The sequence below is a fragment of the Rhinatrema bivittatum genome, chromosome 11, assembly GCF_901001135.1.
Source record: "Rhinatrema bivittatum chromosome 11, aRhiBiv1.1, whole genome shotgun sequence".
Classification (NCBI taxonomy): domain Eukaryota; kingdom Metazoa; phylum Chordata; class Amphibia; order Gymnophiona; family Rhinatrematidae; genus Rhinatrema; species Rhinatrema bivittatum.
The window spans coordinates 48,167,452-48,186,816 of record NC_042625.1 but is presented as its reverse complement, the minus strand read 5'-3'; positions in this window follow the sequence as shown (position 1 = coordinate 48,186,816).

The following is a 19,365-nucleotide window of genomic DNA, read 5'->3' as shown; positions in this document are numbered from 1 at the left end:
GCGGAGCCTCTTTCAACAGAAAGGAGGCCCTGGAATGAGGGGTGATGGGATGAAGGTGAAAGGGGGTAAACTTAGGCGAAATCCAAGGAAATATTTCTTTATAGAAAAGGTGGTGGATGCATGGAACAACTTCTCTGTAAAGATGGTGGAATCGAAGACTATATCTGAATTAAGAAGTCATAAGAAAAACACAGAGGATCTCCGATGGCTAGCAGCTGAGCAGTTGTGGATAGACAGACTGGATGGGCCCTACGGTCTTTATCTGCCATTATGTTCTATATCTCTCTGCAATGCCCAAATCTATGGGGTCATATCCCTCATAAATAAAACCTGTCTATCGATATTACAGTAATTTAAAAAAGCAAACAAAATAATTTATAGCATCAGGGATCTATATGTGGGGTCGACCTGTCTGCTTCACCCCACAGTAAATGAAGGAGGAATCTCTGAAGGGAAACCCATGCAGCAATTAAAGGATTAGAACACAGGCTGTGCCAAAGGCAAAGAAACCTCCAGATGTCAAGGTTAAAGGGCTGCACACAAAAATTCAAATGAATGGGAAGAGCCTCACGCGTCTGTGAAACTCTATATCTTGAAACTTTCATACAATACTTTTTTGCCACCTTTTAAATGGAAACTCCTAAGGATGGGAATTTGAAATCATACAGCTGGTAATTAATGTATTTAGGATTGGATGGGGCGGTGCAGGAGGATGAAAAATATTAGGTTTTATTTATCAGGAGAAGTCCATTAACGTCTATTAATCAAGTTTACTTAGGGAATAGCCACTGCTATTAATTGCATCAGTAGCATGGGATCTTCTTAGTGTTTGGGTAATTGCCAGGTTCTTGTGGCCTGGTTTTGGCCTCTGTTGGAAACAGGATGCTGGGCTTGATGGACCCTTGGTCTGACCCAGCATGGCAATTTCTTATGTTCTTATCAGGATTCATTAAAATTGTGACACACAGCAGATATAGAACATTCCAGATAATTTGTTGGAAAATCAAAACTTTGTTTCTGGTTTGCAAGTTACAATGAATATTCATGAAACATATTTACAAACAATGACTAATTAAAATAAGACCATAGCTAATATGTGTGTTTTGGTTACCCTTATAGGTCTGGGGCTCTCAGTGATTGGACTTGGCCTACTTTGGTCATCACTCTCATTTTCTCTAGGGCAGTGGTTCTCGACCTTTTTCCAGTCGGGACACACCTGACAGATGGTTCTCACATGCATGACACACTGAACACATGATCGTCTCGGGGCTAAATGTAAACATATACTCTGCATCCATAGGAACTCACCCCCTCCCCAGGTACCTAAACAATGGTTGCAAAGGAGATTTCCCCAAACAACTCACCATATAAAAAATATATTCTGATTCTGGTACTATCTCTGGCAATAAACACAACCTGGTACTGGTACTGGTTCTGGTACTGATTCTGGTACTACCTGGCAATAAACACAACCAAGACAGAGCTCCTCATCATCACACCACACAATAACTTCTCCACTAACCCTACCCTACATGCACCATCAGACTCCCTCAATTTACAGCAAGTCCGCAGCCTTGGCGTTATCATCGACAACCAATTCTCATTAAAGAAATTCATCACGGCTACAATCAAAAACAGATTCTTCAAGCTACACACTCTAAAAAGAATCAAACCGCTTCTACATCCATATGACTTCCGAACAGTATTACAAGCAACAATATTGTCAAAACTGGATTACTGCAATGCCATACTACTAGGTCTCCCTAAAAACACCATACAACCATTACAGATGCTTCAAAACGCTGCTGCTCGCTTACTCACTAATACCCACCGCCATGAACACATTACTCCAGTGCTCATGTTCCTTCACTGGCTTCCTGTAGCATCTAGGATTCTATTCAAAGTTCTCACCCTCATTCATAAGTCGATTTATAACCAAGATATGCAATGGTTCTCCGATCAATTCATCTTTCGCACTTCAAAGAGACCAATAAGAAAAATACACCAAGCCAAACTCGCGTCTTCTTCACTTAAACACATCAAACACGTTGTTGCGATCCCCCCTGCTGCTGCGCTGCAGGAGGTCTCTTACCTTCCTCCAGAGGCCGCTCTGAAGCCAGGGCCTCGCCTGCGCATCATCCAGGACTTGCTCCAGGGCCTGAGAGGCCTAGCTGTGCCGGTGGCTTGCAGCCTCAGTGTTTGGACTTCCTGTTGGGCGACGCCCTTCCCTAGGGGCTGGCCCGCAGCTCTCTACCCTAGTTATAGGACCAGCGGTGGGCGGTCCTGGCAAGCTCCTCCCAGGGAGTTGCCCTCTACCTCCAGTATTTAAGGACTTTCTGTTCACTGTGTCTTTGCCTTTGGATCGGGCTCTACAGTAGTCTGTAACCATGCCGATCCAGGTCCTCCGTGGCTTTGACTCCTGCTTGTTGTCAGCCTGCCTTGACTCCGGTCTGTGACTCTGACTCCTGCTTGTCTTCAGCCTGCCTTGACTCTGACTCCTGCTTGTCTTCAGCCTGCCTTGACTCCGGTCCGTGACTATGACTCCTGCTTGTCTTCAGCCTGCCTTGACTCCGGTCCGTGACTCCGACTCCTGCTTGTCTTCAGCCTGCCTTGACTCCGGTCCGTGACTCCGACTCCTGCTTGTCTTCAGCCTGCCTTGACTCCGGTCCGTGACTCCGACTCCTGCTTGTCTTCAGCCTGCCTTGACTCCGGTCCGTGACTCCGACTCCTGCTTGTCTTCAGCCTGCCTTGACTCCGGTCCGTGACTCCGACTCCTGCTTGTCTTCGGCCTTCGATCAGGCCTTGGATCTGAGCATTACAGTCGCCTGTAACCTAGCCGATCCAGGTCCTCCATGTTTGATGGCGCCTTGTCCTGCCTCTGCTTGATGTTCCTGATGTCCAGTGTCTCTGCCTTGATGCCTGTCTTTGACCCTGCCTAGATGTTTGTTCCTGTGCCTGCCAGCCGTAAGGGCTTCGGATGTGAGTTTCCCAGCATCGGAGTCCTGTTCGCCTGGGTCTTCCCCGCGCCCTCCTTCTCAGCGTGGTCCGCGACCAGCCTCTCAGGGCTGTGTAGGGCGCGTCTGGGACAGGGTGGTCCGCGACTCAGTCCCACGGGCGGGCTGAGTAGGGCGCCCTGATGGACAGTGCAATGTTCCCGTCCAGCCTTGTCTCCAGTGTCTGCTTCAGCCCTTGCCCGGATGTCTTCCTGTCTCTGCCTTGACCTGGTTCCTGAGCCTTCTGTCCTGTTGGGCCCTGGAGTGGCCAACAGGAGGGATTCGTCCCACGGGCTCTTGAGCTTCTGCCAGCCGAGGGGGCTTCGGATGTGAGTATCCCAGCATCGGAGTTCCTGCTCGCCTGGACCTTTCCTGTGTCTCGCTTCAGCCCTTGCCCTGATGTCTCCGTCTTGCTTCAGCCTGCTTCTGCCCCGTCTGATGTCTTCAGTTTAAGGACTCTGTCTGCCCTCGCCTCTGTCCGGCCTGCTGCCCATTGCCGTTCCCTGCGGCGGGTCCGAAAGGGCCGGGAACAGTCGGAGGACCGTTCACTAGTCAACTTCCCCGTGTTGGCTACCATGGGCATGCAGGTCCGGTTGAGGGCCGGACTCCCTGCTTCTGTTCCTGCCTGCCTGGCTCACCATGCCTGCTCAGCTCACCTCCCACGGTGTGGCCTTGGGCTCCTCCTGGGGTCCTGCCGTGGCCCAAGGGCTCACCACCCGCCCGAGACGACCGCGCCCGCGCGCGCTCGTAACACACGTTGCTACAAGAGACCGCTCATTCACTATTGCGGGAACCGACATCTGGAACAAAATGTCCACAGACCTGCGTCTAGAACCCTGCCATAAGAAATTCAAGCAGAACCTCAAAACTTGGCTGTTCGAACAAGCCTACTCTCAATGATCTTTTCCATTTTTCTGAAATGCCAATTACTTGTTCTTGTATCTCTGATCGATTGATTATGATTATCTTGTATCTCTGATTGATTGATTATGATTATCATTAATTTAATTGTTATTAGTTCTTAATTTTGTTCTTAACTTGTTCTTAATTGATTTATTATGTACACCTGATTTCGTTCTCATATTGACTGTAAAGCTTGTTGCTGATTTACTGTTTATTGTGAACCGAGGTGATGTTATTAACGTGCCGCGGTATATAAAAAATTACGAAATAAATAAATAAATATCTCAGTAACAGAAACACAAACTCCCTAACTACCAAGCGCATTGTAAAATCAAAACCTGAAAAAAAACCACAGCACACATGTAGCATACCTGCCATACCATAGCAATACTAACTCCAAGAACTCAGACAGCAATATCCCTACCTATGAAAAGGCAGCAGTGCACCACTGTTGTGACCGTCGCTGCCCAACGTCTCCACTCCGCCCACCTTACCTCTTTGGCGACTCCCTCTTTGGTTGATGGAAGTTTGGCTGACGCGGTGTCATTTTGCTGACCTCTTCTGGCGTCCCCGGACCGGCTGGACGCTGCCTTCCGTCATGTTCTCCTGAGGCCTAAGGGCGCACGCGCGGCCCCGACTCAAGTACCAGCTGTGGTGCGAACCTCAGGGGCGTCCCTCTGAGATGACATCATCATCGCCAGATATTTAAGGTCTCTTGTTTTGCTGGCTAATCGAGTTAGCAAAGGGTTTCCTACCTAGCTGCCTCCAGGTATCGCTGCGGATGGGATTCGCTCTCCGTTTACCTTGCTACTCTGCCTCCTCGGACTTTACCAGGGGTACCCGCTCCTCGGGGGCCTCGCTCTCTCTTTTGCTTTTCAGGTCGCAGTCTGGAACCGGTACTCGCTCCTCGAGGGCCCACGTTCCCGGATCTGCAACTGAAAATAACTTCTGCCAGGAAGTCACCGCTGCCTACAACACCAGTGAGTTACCATCTCTCTCCCAGAGCTTTCCCTGGAACCAGGTACTCGCTTCTCGAGGGCCTACTTCATTCCAGCTCCTGGGCTGTTCTAAGAGACTATTGTGTGAGTGCTACCATCAAGGTTTTGTTCCTGAACTCTGCATACTCTGCCTACTCGCTATCTCAGTTTCTCTACAGCTGAACTTGCTGTTCCAGTGCCTGAGGGACTACAGCCCAGCCGGGCTCTTCCAGCTCACTACTGCCACCTCTGGTGGTTCTCTAAAACAATTTAATAAAAGATCTAATGTGTGTCTGTCTCCCAACTCTGAGCCTGACCGGTGGCCCCTCTCAGGATCTTCCCCTGTGAGCGTGGTCATCTGCCACCGGCCCAAGGATCCACCCACAATTATCACAAATAATAACAACCACCAGTGCATGTCCTACTGAGAATGAGAAAACGCAACAAATCCCTACATACTAGTAAAATACCTCACCTCACTCACGCATGCAGTTTCAACCTTCACCGAATACAGAATAAAAGACCACAAATTACAAATGTGGAGACAAAAACTGGAATGGAAACCTCAAAAATCCAGTCTGCATGCAGTGCAAAACTGGAGAGCTAGAAAAAGAAATAAATCTCCTCCTACAATAAGCAAAGTACAAAGAGATAAGAAATGCACATTCCCCAAACTGACAAATTATGACTCTTGCACCCCTTTGTCACTCTCCCTCCATGTCTCCATCATCCTACACTTCTCCCAATTACTCCCTTTCAATCATCCGCTTGCACTCACATCCCTGCCCAGCAATCCTGACCCCCCCACATCCTCTTCCCTGTGCTTCCTCTCGCCCCTGCTTGACTCTCCCTACTCCCTTCATCCCATCTCCCTGCCTGGCCAGCTACCCCAACCCCCCTGTTTCTCATCCCTTCCTGCTCAGCAGCCCCCACACTCCCTCTCCTTTTTACCTCTATCTGACCAGAATTTAGAACCTCCTTTCCCCCACCCTCCACAGGGTGAAGAGATTATCAGCAGCATCACTCCCAGACTCAGCAGGGGAAGATCAAGTTTGTGTCCCATCAGGGCCCAGAATGTCCCTCTGATTTGGGTGAAAGAGGAAACAGCCTCCCACCGGGCCAGAAAGAGGAGAAGGAAGTGAGAGTGGCCTCCCATCAGGCCCAATGAAATAAAAGTTAACCAACTCCCACCCGGGCTGATAAGGAGGCAGCCGTCTGCTGGCCCTGCCACTCACCTCCCAGGAACTCGGGACACACCTGTTGAGAAGCACTGCTCTAGTGTATGTAGTGTTGATGTAAATAACATCCTTGAAATGCCCCCTTTGTACCCATACACTATTATTCCACATGGCAGTGCCAGTGCCCGTGTACTCCTACCCTTCTGAACGTTTGCTTCCCATGCACAGAGCCTACTTACATGCATGTTTACTGATTTTATACCCACAGCCCAGGGAAGCCAGGGTTCAAATCCCACTGCCGTTCCTTGTGACCTTGGGCAAGTCACTTCACCCTCCTCTCCCTCAGGTACAAACTTAGGCCCTGACTTACTAAGGCTTTCCTCTTATTCTCCGCTGGAGTGCACTGTTAGCCCGAGTTTGGACGCATGTTTTCGACGCGCTAGCTTTACCCCAGAGAGTGGCCTGTGCACGCGCCAGGAGAGCGGGCGCTCGCCGGCTCTTCCGCGCGTTTTTCTGTATCGGCCTGTAAATGAGGCCCTTTTGGGACAGGGAAATACCTGAGGTACCCGAATGTAATCCACTTTGAAGTGCCTGAAAGGCGGAATAAAAATCCAATAATTAAATAAATGATGATTCTCATACACGACTCACATACAAGATACTCGAAAATAAAATAATGCAGCTGTGAACCCCTGAAGAATCCTGGTAAAGCTGGCACTTATGGACAAGGAACAAAAGATGACAAAGGGACTTGAAGGGAAGATGAGTGCTTGTGAGATACTGAGAGGTCATTACAGAGCTTGGGAGCAGAGGAAGATCTGCTGCCAACTGTGCAGCTCCCTACAACTACAGCATCTGAAAGTCACTGGTCCTCCCTCGGAGTGTGGGACCCATAATGATATCCTGTTCTGATAGAATGGGGGGGGGGGGTATTTTCAAAACTTATGAACTACTGCCTCTCCACAAAAGCTGCAAGGCGGGCTACAGAGTAAAGCATGAACAAAACTGGCTTGCCGGTTACATAAGCTGCTGATCTACAAGACCACGGTCAGTCTTGGGTTGGCTCATCATGTGGTATTTTTGGAGCACTGTCACTATTGTAAGGTGATATGTACATAGATTATAAACATAAGAGCACTCTTTCAATTAACCTTTCTAAGGGATATAACTTTTCGAGATATAACCTTTACTGTATGAGACACCCAGACCTGCAGAAGAGAGACTGAATATAGCAGGGATTTGTTCTCTCTCTCTCTGAGGCCTGGCTTAACTTTTTCCTCCTTGTGTGACTGAAGCTGGATGTGAAATGAATTGTTTCTTTCTTGCAGGCATGTGGTTGGGCACCCATCCCCTGCCAGCTGGGCCCAGAGTAGCTTTTCACACCCTTTCTGCCCATGCTGTTGAATTCCCAATGCTGCTGGCTCTGGGCTCAGGGTGGCTGAGATAATACTTATTCACTTCGCTGGACAGATATCAGGATAGTGCTGGGGGCAGCATGGAATGGGCTGGGGGAGAGGCTATGAGGATATAAGTGCTTTGTATTTGTTGAAATTTTAAATAAAGACTTGTCACCTGCCTAGCGATCATTAAGATTAAGACAGTAGATCAGGTTTATTAATAATATTAATAATAATAATAATTCCTTCCAGCGAGCAAGCCACCACCAGATATATCTGGCGCCAGCCTGCCAAGGTGGCAGGTGCTTGCATTAGATAAACGGCCAGAGAAGTAACAATTCTTGGCCCCAGGAGATGTCCAAAACCCTGTATGCCCAGAGGCACATGGCACACCTCTCTCACCATTATACAGAACACGGGAGCTAATTTTTGAAAATGATTGGGAGTGCTGAACTTAATACAAATTACCCCCCCCCCCCCCCCCCGCAAAACAAAAATGCAGCAGATTGTGAGCATGGCTGCATTTCAATGGGAAAGACTTTTGTGGCCAGAAGAAAACCTAGGGAAGCACTCAAATCCCCACCATTCTCCATCTGTCTGTTCATCCCTCCCCCCCCCCCCCCCCTCCACACCACAGTGTCTCTCCCCACCATGCTCTCAACTCCCTCACTTTTCTCTCACATTCTTCTAATCCCATCTTATCCTTTCCTCCCCCTCCTGCATGGTCATATTTCAACTTGTATATTTGAGGGTAGGAGCTTTAATATCCCTTTGCTTGCTCAACTCCCTACATCCCTGTCTACTCTGCTCTCTGTTTCCCCTTGATCGGCCCTTCTCGGTTTCCTTCCCAGTTCCTCTCCCCATCCCTCCACTCCCCAGCAATCCCTCCTTAGACTGCAGGCTTGGATCGCCCATCCTTTCACTGCCCCCGCCCCTCAGGTCTCCTAAACAACTTAGGTTTTCCTTCATGGGAAGGCTCAGCTCACCTCTCAATTTGTGAATTCCCCCTCTTCCACAGGCTCTACCTCTCCCTGAGCTCAGGCACATCTCTTATTTTCTGGAATGGCTCCTGCCTTCCCCATCCCCAGCACTCACAGACTCCCGGCCTGCAGAGTCCAGCAGTCAGTATCTCCCCAGCTCCAGGGTCACAGCTCTCAGCTTGGAAACCCCCAAGATAACTGCTGACTTCTGTGGGATATCACAAAGGAATGTTTTTTAATATTTTTTTTGTGGAAAAGAGGACATGACGCCCCCCGCCCCCCCCCCCCCCCTCCCCATGCAAGTCCTGACTGCAGTCCATCTGAGTCCTGGCGCTGCTAATGGTGAGCAATTTTTTGAGAGAGATTTTCAGCCCATGACCTTATAATGCCTCATCCTACCAGTAAAATATCTTATTTACCCTGGGGACTGCAGGGTGGAAGAAAAGGGCAGATACCATCTGCCTCCCACCTTCTTTGACCCATCTCAGCACAGACATTTTCATCATCTCTATTTCCACATGGCTTCTCTTAGTTTCCTCTTTCTCTTCATACCTTTTCTTTTAAAATGTGTCTTGTCTTCCTCTCATTCATCATTTCTGTTATTTTTCTTCATGTATATTAATATTATTAAAATATTTATTGTCTCCCTTCCCTGATCAAGTATGTGGTCACACAAAGCAGTACAGAATAAAAACATTTTTAATCCAACAATAAAAATAAAAACTGGACACACAACAGGAATTCACCAGTGGAACCCACCGTTATTTAGCCAAACAGCTTAATCTGTTTTCAACTTTAATCCGATGTTAAGAGGGTGCTTGTTCCAGAGCTGAGGCACCATAGCACAGAACGCTCTATGCGGTGGCCTGGATCTCATAGCACAGTTACTGGAGGGAATCACAGGTTGTCTCTTCAACGCTATCTTCTCTCACGTCCTCCTGGTCTCATCCCCTCCTTCCTCTTCCATCTCTCTCCTTGCCCTTTCATGCGTCTTTCCTCCACCATGAACCCCTCTTGTTCCACACCCCTTCTCTTGGTTTACCTCCCCTATCACCCCCACTCCTCTCTGTCCCACACAGCTCCCTTCCCAGTCCTCTTCTTCTCTTTTTCTCTCTTACCTTCCCTTTGCCTAACCCTAACCCCTCATCCCAGTGCCACTTCTTGCCCATGACCTCTCCCCAAATCTCTGCTCCTTTCCCCCCTCACCGTGTGTCTACTCCTCTTCCCCTTTCATAGTTCATCTCCCAGGCAGGATTCTTTCTTTCAGTTCCTCTCCCAGACCCTCACAGCAGCATTCTCCCTGCCAGGCAATATCCCCTTTTAAAACCAATCATCCCGTCTCCCAGCAGTTCTCTCAGGCCATAAAGCAGTAGCCCTGCCCATCTAAAGGCAGATAAAATGCAAAAAGCAAGTCTGTACTAAACTACGCCTAACTTCCCAAAGCCAGCCAATAGAATGCAGGGAGAAGCGGGAGCGGTAGCAGTAAGAAAAGAGCCACCATTGCTTCCTACCCGCCTTCCCCTACAGCCCATTAGTCAGATTTTCCATAATCAACCAACAGGATGCAGGGACAGGCAGAGGCAGGATCAGTAGCAGAAGTGACACAAGCCTTGCTGCTCTGCAGCCCTTCGTCAGACATTTTGATAGCCAGCCAATGGGGAGTGAGGAAAGGCGGGGGGCAGTAGCTGAGCAGACACAAGTGCTGCCTGCCTGCCTTCCCTTGCAGCCCATTGGTCAGATATTCTGTAACCAGCCAATAGGGAGTAGGAGGAAGTAAGCGTATAATCGGGAGATAAAGTCACTCCCTTCCGGTTTTGTCCTGAGGCCCTGTTGCACGCTGGAATGAGTAAGAGCCTGTGCGGACGTAGGCGACTAAGGCCAGGCTGGGCGTCCTGTCCTGCAGACTCATTACATTCAAAGCTTATAGTGGCATAAATCCAGTTCTCGCTGTTACCATATATTACTCTATGACTTTCAGACAGCAATTAGTTCTCTCTTGCTTGAGGGAAGGCAGGGACACTACAGGTGGGGGAAGATGTGTGAAGTGGAATAAAAGATGGCTGCAGTAGGAAGCATGGAGAGCTGAGTAGGATAGGGATTGTTAAGACATTAAAATACAAAATATCAAGGTTATCAAATTGTCTCCAGGTCATCAAGGACAAATTGAGTCAGTCCTGTTTCTGCACTCCTGCTGTTGTTGGGGGAATCGGGTGCTGCAGGTTCATGTATGCCTTAGGCATCGGCTCAGCTTGAGCTCCTCCCCCCCACAATGTTAGATACCGGTAGCTATCTGACCTGCTCACATCAGTTCTTTAGTTTCTTTTCTCTCAAGGCCATGTGGGAGGCAGATATGGGGGTGTTCATGCACTCACTGCACCCCGACAGCTGGCACCTAAGAATACGTGCAATGTGAATAAAACCAGGCCTGGCTGGGAATGTCCCTGATATCTAATGTTCAAAAGAGGCAACTTTGCAGCTCCCTCAGTATATAGAGTTCAGGGGTGGTAAGCGTAAAGCCTGCTGCCTCTACAAGGACACTGAACCATTTCCTGTATGCTATGGACACTGTTTTCATTTGACATCAACAGTTCCTAAAAGTATTTTTCTATCAGTCCAGAAAGATGGTTCCACTGGAATAAAGTGTAAGAAAGGAGACTCAAAATTAAAATCCAGCATATGGTGCAATTAAATCAGCTGGGAGGGACATTAATTAAAAATAGAAATCAGTTAAGATAACTACATTACCTTCTCTTAAATGTCTTTTGGTGATCTGGGGCTTTTTCCGGCTGTACATAGAAAGTGGGTTCCTGGGATTTGTTCTTATTGGATGAGGACACAGAAGCTCCACACTGGTGCAAGAAATATCGGCTTATAATTCATTACTAATTAATTTTTTTTGTCTAGGCATGATCTAGCATCTATTTCTTGTACCAGCATTACCCTTTTCAAAACTGAGATATAGTGAGTATCAGCTCCTGAAAGCTGTCAAGAAATGCATTAACGTTAGTGCAATATAAAGGGATCACTTTATTTGTGTTTACTAAACTTTATACATTCAGATTTTATGATTTCTAATATTGTATACTGCTTAGTCCATGGTGTGTAAGTGATTTTTAAATTTTGATAAAGATTCAAGTGGACTAACACAGCAACTGCATTACACTTACAGTCCTCTTTTCACTCCTCTGCCCCACAGTCCTCTCCCTATAAGAATGATCTGATTGCTAGTAAGCAGTTGTCCTGTCCTTATAAAACCCCATCCAAGCTGAGTCACAGAGAACATCAGAGTCACTGTCCATGGAAAGGGCATTTGAGAGTCACAGCGGGCTTACAATAAGAGAGATATATATACGTTGCTGATGATTGAAATGAAACAGGTCCGAACGTCAGCAGTGCCCTGATGGCTTGTCGCCTGATCACCAAATAAGCAGCTGTCAAAAATGCTGAAAAGGAATTGTGCAGGTGGCTTGATCCTAACGGACTGAATAGAAAGTTGGAGATAGTGGTGGGATTTGAGGATAGGGGGTAACATTATTTCTGTCCCAGCAGAATAGTTGCACTGACTTGACTCAGTCGTCTTATTGTAATGTCTGCAGGACCCATTCTGGTTCTTATGTATTCACACTAGTTTAAAATGTATTTCCTCAGGCTGCAATTGTATAAAAGAAAACCCACAGAAGATAGCCTTCCCCTTACTGTTTCAGATCTTTGTTATCTGATTGGAGGGATATTTTTCTTGACTGCACAACACTGTAGCTTGCATGGGCCATCAAAGATCCAGTCCAATACAAATGTCCATTTAATGCCATCATGTATTGTTCTGTACCTGGCAGGATCTATTACAATTTTTTCAAATGATCTGTACGTGTTCACATCTCTGCTGGAGTCACACAAAGCTTGCAGTCTCTCAAACAGAGCAGGAAGGCACAGGTCATACCCAGCAATATTGCTCGCTGATTTGCTCCTTTTTGTTTTCAAGATCTCTATAAGTTTCTTCATATGAGACTGAATTGGCAAACATTTGATGTTTCTGAGAAGTGGCAGCATCCTTAGCTACTGTCCAATCATGCAGCTCTCACTGAACAGTCATAGCTCAGAAACCAAAACATTACACGTATAAAAAAATAAAAGGAAATTTTGCATTTGCTCGTCTCATGGTTGGATTGATAAGAAAGAGCTGGGCATGCTGGCTTGCATTACAAAACTTGTACTAATTGGGACCCCTTTCTGTACCAGTTACCAATGGATCCAGTTTGGAAAAAAAGTGGATTTTCAGCTGAATCTGACTAGGTTTTCAGCTAAAAATTAACTAAAATCTAGTCAGACAAAATTTGCTGAGCTAGATCAGGAAAGATATTTTTATACTCAGTTAAGAGGGTAACGTACTTGGCTAATGGTGGAAATCAGTACTGACCGGCTATATTCTGTCCCCACCCTCACCCCCCATCCTGACTTAGCTGTGCCTCTGCCCTGCTTCATTTTAACTAGTCTTGTGCTTTTAGCCGCTCACGGGGAGGGGAATTTCACCACAGCGCCCTGCCTCCATGCGTGCATGTATTCTGTGAAACATGAGGCTGAAAATCGATGCATGTGTCCAAGAGTGAGCATTGGCCTTTATGACATCACAGCGCTAAATATCCCATCCGTGCTGTTAACCTGAAATAAAATTCCTGCCACAGACAGATCAGGCTGCACAGTTCCTTGGCACAAACATGAGGGGGCGATGACTTTGTTGCTTGGGAACCAAATGTGTTTTTTGGTGCTCCGATTTCCTCATCATTAGACATGTTTGAAATTCACCTTCCAGCAGAAACTTACAAGGAGCAATTAATACTCAAGCAGGGCAGAAAGCAAGCTGTGAAAGTAATGGATTTAAAGGACCTTTGGCAATTCAGTGACAAAACCTGTAGCTCCCTGCTCCTGGCTCATATTCTTATGCTTATTTTTATCAGAAAAGAGATCAGCATCTCCTCAGTTTATCAGTGTGGTGAGCCCTTCTTAGGTTACTCAGCACCTCATCAGTGTTATCAGTGCAGTATGTGCTCCATGGTTAAATTAGCACTTCCTCAGTGTTATCAGTGCAGTGTACACTTCTCGAGTAAATCATCAATGATACTAAAATGCAAATAATAGGAATATTGTTTCTCTTTCCCTTGCTGTAATCTGCAAACTCAAGAGATAGCAATTTGCTGGCATAGAAAGCCTTCTGCCCTGTCTGCACACTGCCCGAGCACACTCTATATTAGTGTCATTGTGGGTGCAAGAAAAGGCATGTGTCACTTGTTCCTGCAGGTTAAATTTAGTTTCTGAAACCACAGATATCCAAAAACAATGGTGTAAGCTTGTTCGTACCACAGAGGTTCTATTCTGGTGCCTGCTGGGGGTGTGCAAATGTGCTCATCTATTCCTGGAAGGCCCTCAGATATACTCTTCTCTGAAGATGTCAGATTGCAGTACTTCAGTGGTCATCTGTGCAGGCATTTACAGAAAACAGGGCCATTTCTCCTGCCTTTTCCTTCTCTGCTGTGAGGTTCTTCATTGATTAGGTTAAATCATTGGTCTCCTTAAAGAAGAAAAGAGAGAAAGCGATCACTACACAACTAGTCCAGCTCTTCCTGAGGGTAACAGAGTGGCATTTGAATGCCAAGCTCCTCATTATTCTGAGTGCCAGTCCAGATGCCTTAGTTCTACATCCCCATATGATCAATCTCAATAGCAGCACTTCTGGGAGAGGCTGCAGGGTCACCAAAGAGGTCTCAGCATAGCTAGAACAACTCTTGATCCAGGAAGCATCCTGCCAAGTTATCAAGCAAAACCCTTCAGCAGCATTAGTAGATACAAGCAATGCATTCAAAGAACCAAGGAGCACTCAGCGGATGGCTGAACACCATGGACATATGTCTATATTTGAGCTGTATATTTATTTACAAGTGTTTGATATTCTGTCAAAGGCAGATTGCATACAATAAAAGGAATTGAGCACATAAGTAATGGATACATACACATATGATACGCAGATATTTTCTTACTGTGTGAAGGGGAAGTTTCTTTAATGATCATTAGTCTCTTGGCCAAGATACACATCAGTAAAAGTCTAATCTTTAAAGAAAATCTATTGCTTTAAAAATCAATTCTGTAATATTAGTGCTGTACCCCCTTGGGTGACAGATTTCCACACTGGATGGAAGACTAGTTGTGGGGGCAAGTTTCACAAAAATGTATTTATCTGCGTAAAAAATGAGGCTTGCAAATTCCCTCGCCTATCTGCCTTCGGGTAAAAATCTACCTGCAGGAAAAAGTGAATGGGGTTAGGTAGGGGGAGGGAAAGTGCACCCAGGGATTGCATTGTGAAATCCACACATCCGCTTCAAGGCAGGACACAGGACGTTCCCTAGGTCTGTGGGCACAAAGTATCTGCAAACACCGCGGGCTCTCCCTGAGCACACTGGCAAATGTGCTCGGCCATTCGAGAACCACCTGGTTTTCCGTACGGACTCAGAGAACAGAAATCTGTAAGGCCGCTTATTCAACAAGCTTCACTGCTACAGCCGGGGTTTTCCCCGTTTTTGAGCTGCAGTTTTGTTAGCTCTCTTCCAGTTCCTGTTTTAGCCCTCCTATCTTCCTTTCCCTTCCCTCTGTGCTGTCATTGCCCTCAAGCCCCACATGGCATCTCTCTTTAACAAAACACCCCATGGACCCTTAAAAGGCAGCTGTTGGAATAATGGCTCTTGAACTGTATAACCCTCCACCACTTCCAACTCATAGCTCGCACCAAGCCACTGAAACCCCCTCTGAGCTGCGAAGAGATTATTTGCATAAGCGTTAGACTTCTGTAAATTTATTTAGCATTATCTGAAGCAGATTAAACATTCCTATCAACAGCCACATGGCATATTGATTTAGTAAATGAACCCTGCAGACAGTCTCAGGTCCCTGTAACTATAGTGAAGCTGTTTCCCTTCTGCTGCCTGCAGCTCGCTTTTTGGTGCAGCTCTTTTTCCTGCAGGCCTCCAAGCACTGCAGGTTGCAGGGAGGCTGAGCCAGCTGCTTGGTTGGTTGACTGATTGTGAGGAGTCATTATTTATTTACAATTAAAAGCAAATTTATGAGCCAAACAGTCCTACTCCAATGAAGAAGGCTTTCATTGTTTTCTTAGAAGGAAGAAGTCAGACCCATGCAAGGGAAGACCTTCAAATCCACTGGCCAGCTGCAAACTTAGATAAACTGTAGTAGATTGTGGGCCTCATAAGTTTCTTGAATCTCAATAATGTTAGGTGCATTTTTTTTTCTGTCTGTTTATTCTTCTTTGCCCTGCTCTCCGGATTTCAGAAGCATTCAACTTTTGTCCATCAGCGAGGTGCTTAGTACTAAGCCCTGCCACAAAGAGTTACAATTAGATCCTTTTAATCTTCAAATATGATTATTAACTCCATTTTATTCTAGGCTACTCTGAAATTCTTGTGGTTTGCAAGAGCCATACCAGAGACCCTGAAGGTGTACCTTCCAAGCCTGAAGAATGCTAGCTTGCTGCTTCCCTCCTTGTCTCTCATCAGGGGCCCATGATGCATTGTCTCCCGTAAGCTCTTTCCCGTGGCCAGCAGACTTCCATGAGTTCTATGCTGTTCACAGATAAAATCCTGATGAATCCTGATTCTGCCTCTTTCATCTTAGGACTGGCGAGCCAATCCATTTAGAACCAAAACCTGATGTTACTTTTGTACTGGAACAAATTCAAAGAAACTTTATTGGCATTACGGTTTGTACATGTGCATGAAGTCATAAAAGGAAAGAAGAAAAAAACAAAAACCAAGGACAATTAGGAAAATGGCAACCCAAGCAAGAGCTGCCATCGACACCTTCTCCCCTCTCCTCACAGCACTCACCTGTCCCCATTTGTGTGCGCAGCTCCAAAGGCTGCCCCCTTATTGGTGTAGGCTGGGCAGCTATTGGCCAATCCCAAAAGCATGCATGCATGTCTAGGGACTGGGGAGCGATAGTAATAGGGTGAGTATAAGGAAAGGGGACCAAGTGGTATGTAGCTTGCCCCTCTTGTCTCCATCTTCCTGTGCTCCCTTAGCTTGGCGCTCCAGGCAAGCACCCCTCATGCCAGCCCTTAGTAGTATCAGCCCTGATTCAGTGCTCTAGTGATGGCCATTCTTCCGATTGATGATCATTTTGTGGCGTAGAGTTCTGGTGGCCATATAAATCCTGGAAAATACTGGAATCTTTGTAGGCTGCAACACCCACCAAAAGATGTAACATTCAAAAAAAGACCTATATAGTCTTAAAAGCTTATAGGAAACAATATCTTTCATTGTCAATCCAATTAAAGTTATGACAAAGATTGCAGCGCTCCATGAAACACTCTCCTGCCTTTTAGTAGAGATGAACCTTGTAGCAAATGCACGCCCCCAAAAAATACATTGTTTTCCGTTGAAGTGTATCTCATGGAAGACTTGAGCAACACAGTTACCGTTTGTTCTCACTGGCCTCTCTTTGTCAATTTGGGAGCACTTTGGCAGGGATTTGCATGGCTGTTCCCCAGTTGTTTTCTATGGGGAAACAGCTGTGTAAACTGTTATTGAATAGGGTCCTAAGGGCTTGAGTTAAAGGAAAGTTGGGAGCCAAGCTATAATAAGTAATATCTTTTCTATGAGTTTGAACTTATTAAAAAAATGTAAATAAAATAGTCTTAACGTAGAATATGTGGTGGCACACTGCTGTGCTTCTCTGACATGTATAAAGTATATTTTTACACTATGCTCTGTTGTTGTCTGGTTGATATTACATAGGTGGTAATAGCAATGTATGACATGATATTTGGCTGTGTGCCTTGGGTGGGCGGCTGGCTTGGGAACAGGATGAAGCAGAGTGTCCTTAAGAGGTAAAGAGTGATTTAATGGGTTTAAAGGGGAATGGTGGTTAACTTTAGCCATCCTAGTATCAGAGACCATGGAAAAAACCCCCACATTCTGGGTTCCTTAGGGTTAAACAACAGAGACACCTGTCATAATATCCATAAAGAAAATAGGATGCTAAGTGAGAAATTCAGATCCTACATTATCAGGCAATTTAAACTAGAGGGTGGGGGTGGCAGGAGGTGACCAGTGAAATTGGCATGTCACCCCCAAGCAATGTAGGAAATAGGAGAAAAAAATAAAATCTATCAGCTCAAAAAAGCAAAAAGGTGATTAGGAAGAGCAGTAAATCATAGGAGAAAACTTGGAAAGCTATGACAACAAATGATCATACTCTGGGCAAAAAAAATCCCAGATCTGCAGGCCCCAGTGGTTGAAGCGGACTTGGACATAGTTACTGTTACAGAGATCTGGTTCACTGATTCTCATGATTCGGATAAGGACATCCCGGGCTGTAAATTATTAAGAAAGGACAAAAAAGACAGAATGGGGGAGGAATAGCTCTTTATAACAAAAACAATGTCCAAGCAACTGAAATGGGGTAGAGAAGAAGCTTATGGACCATCCTCAAAAAAGAAGACAGTGCTTCCATTGTTATTGGTGTGGCCTACAGGCCTCCAAACAGAACTGGACAGAACTCTGGTCAAAGACATTCAAAAGGTGGGAAAAAAGGAAGAAGTGTTGCTCATTGGAGATTTTAATTTACCGGATGTGGATTGGAATATCACTTTTGCGGAATCTACAAGAATAGAGACATATAGTGGATGGCTTTCAAGGGGCTCTGCTCAAACAAATGGTAATGGAACCTACAAAGGAGGGTGTGATACTCGACCTAGTGCTCCCTAATGGGGATAATGTCGCTAATGTCCAGGTGGGGTGCCCACATGAGCACCAATGATCATCAAACAGTATGGTTTAATATTGCAAATAGGATACAGAGAAGTCACACGAAGACCCGAGTTTTGAATTTCAAATGGATGGAAGGGGGACTGCAGTTCAGTTTGCTCATCCCTGGTCTAGGGTGTGCTCTACTTCTTAGTTATTTAGGAAAAAATGTGAAATTTACAATAGAGACATTTTGATTCCAAGTCACATGATGAACCTCTCAAGAGTCGGCTCGGCATGCTTTTGGGAGCTGTTGAAACATGTGCGGCACAGAAAAATCACAAGGGTGTCAGACATATAATCCGTGGGCCTATTCAGCTGGTTGGCCCCTCACCTATTTGGTTAAATCTTTCATGTATGTGTATTAGGGATGTGAATCGGATCCGATATTGGATCCGATTCACATCCGATATCGGATCCGATTCACATCTATAGAGATGTGAATCGGAACCAGAATCGGATCCGATATCGGATCCGATTCACATCCCTAATGTGTATTTAGGCAAGGACTTTCCAAATCTTTAAAGTAGCGGAGTCATTTAAATCCCTTACAAACAGAGGAGGAAGGCGTGGGGTAAGCTCTGCACGGATACATGAGTTTTTTATGCTTTTGAATGCTTAGGTAAAGTATTTGATAACTATATTTCAAAGGGGCTGTGCCTTAAAAGAATTAATTCATGGGAATTTTTGTTTTTCAGAAATATATGCTATTCTAAATTTGTGATGAATGTGCAGGTATGTTGTGAGTATTATCATGTTCTTTTTAAAGTGTGGGCTTGGCTTATATTGTATGGTTAAATGCACGAGATTAATCTTAAATGTTTTTTGATAGATGTTGAAAAGGTGGTTATGCTCCCCCTGATGAAGCCGCTCTGCGGTGAAACATCTAGGCCTGTATGTCGGGGTAGAAGATCCATTTAAGTGAATCTATTGGGGTAGAAGATCCATTTAAATTACTCCACTACTTTAAAGATTTGGAAAGTCCTTGCATCAGTTTAAAGCTTGGGGATGGAAGATTGTGGATGGGAAATCTATTTGGAAAGTTATGTTATTTCAACATTGTGAATAGAAGATTATGTGAAATTTGAATATTAATTTTCAGTGATTTTTCTATTTGTTTGTAATTGGACATTA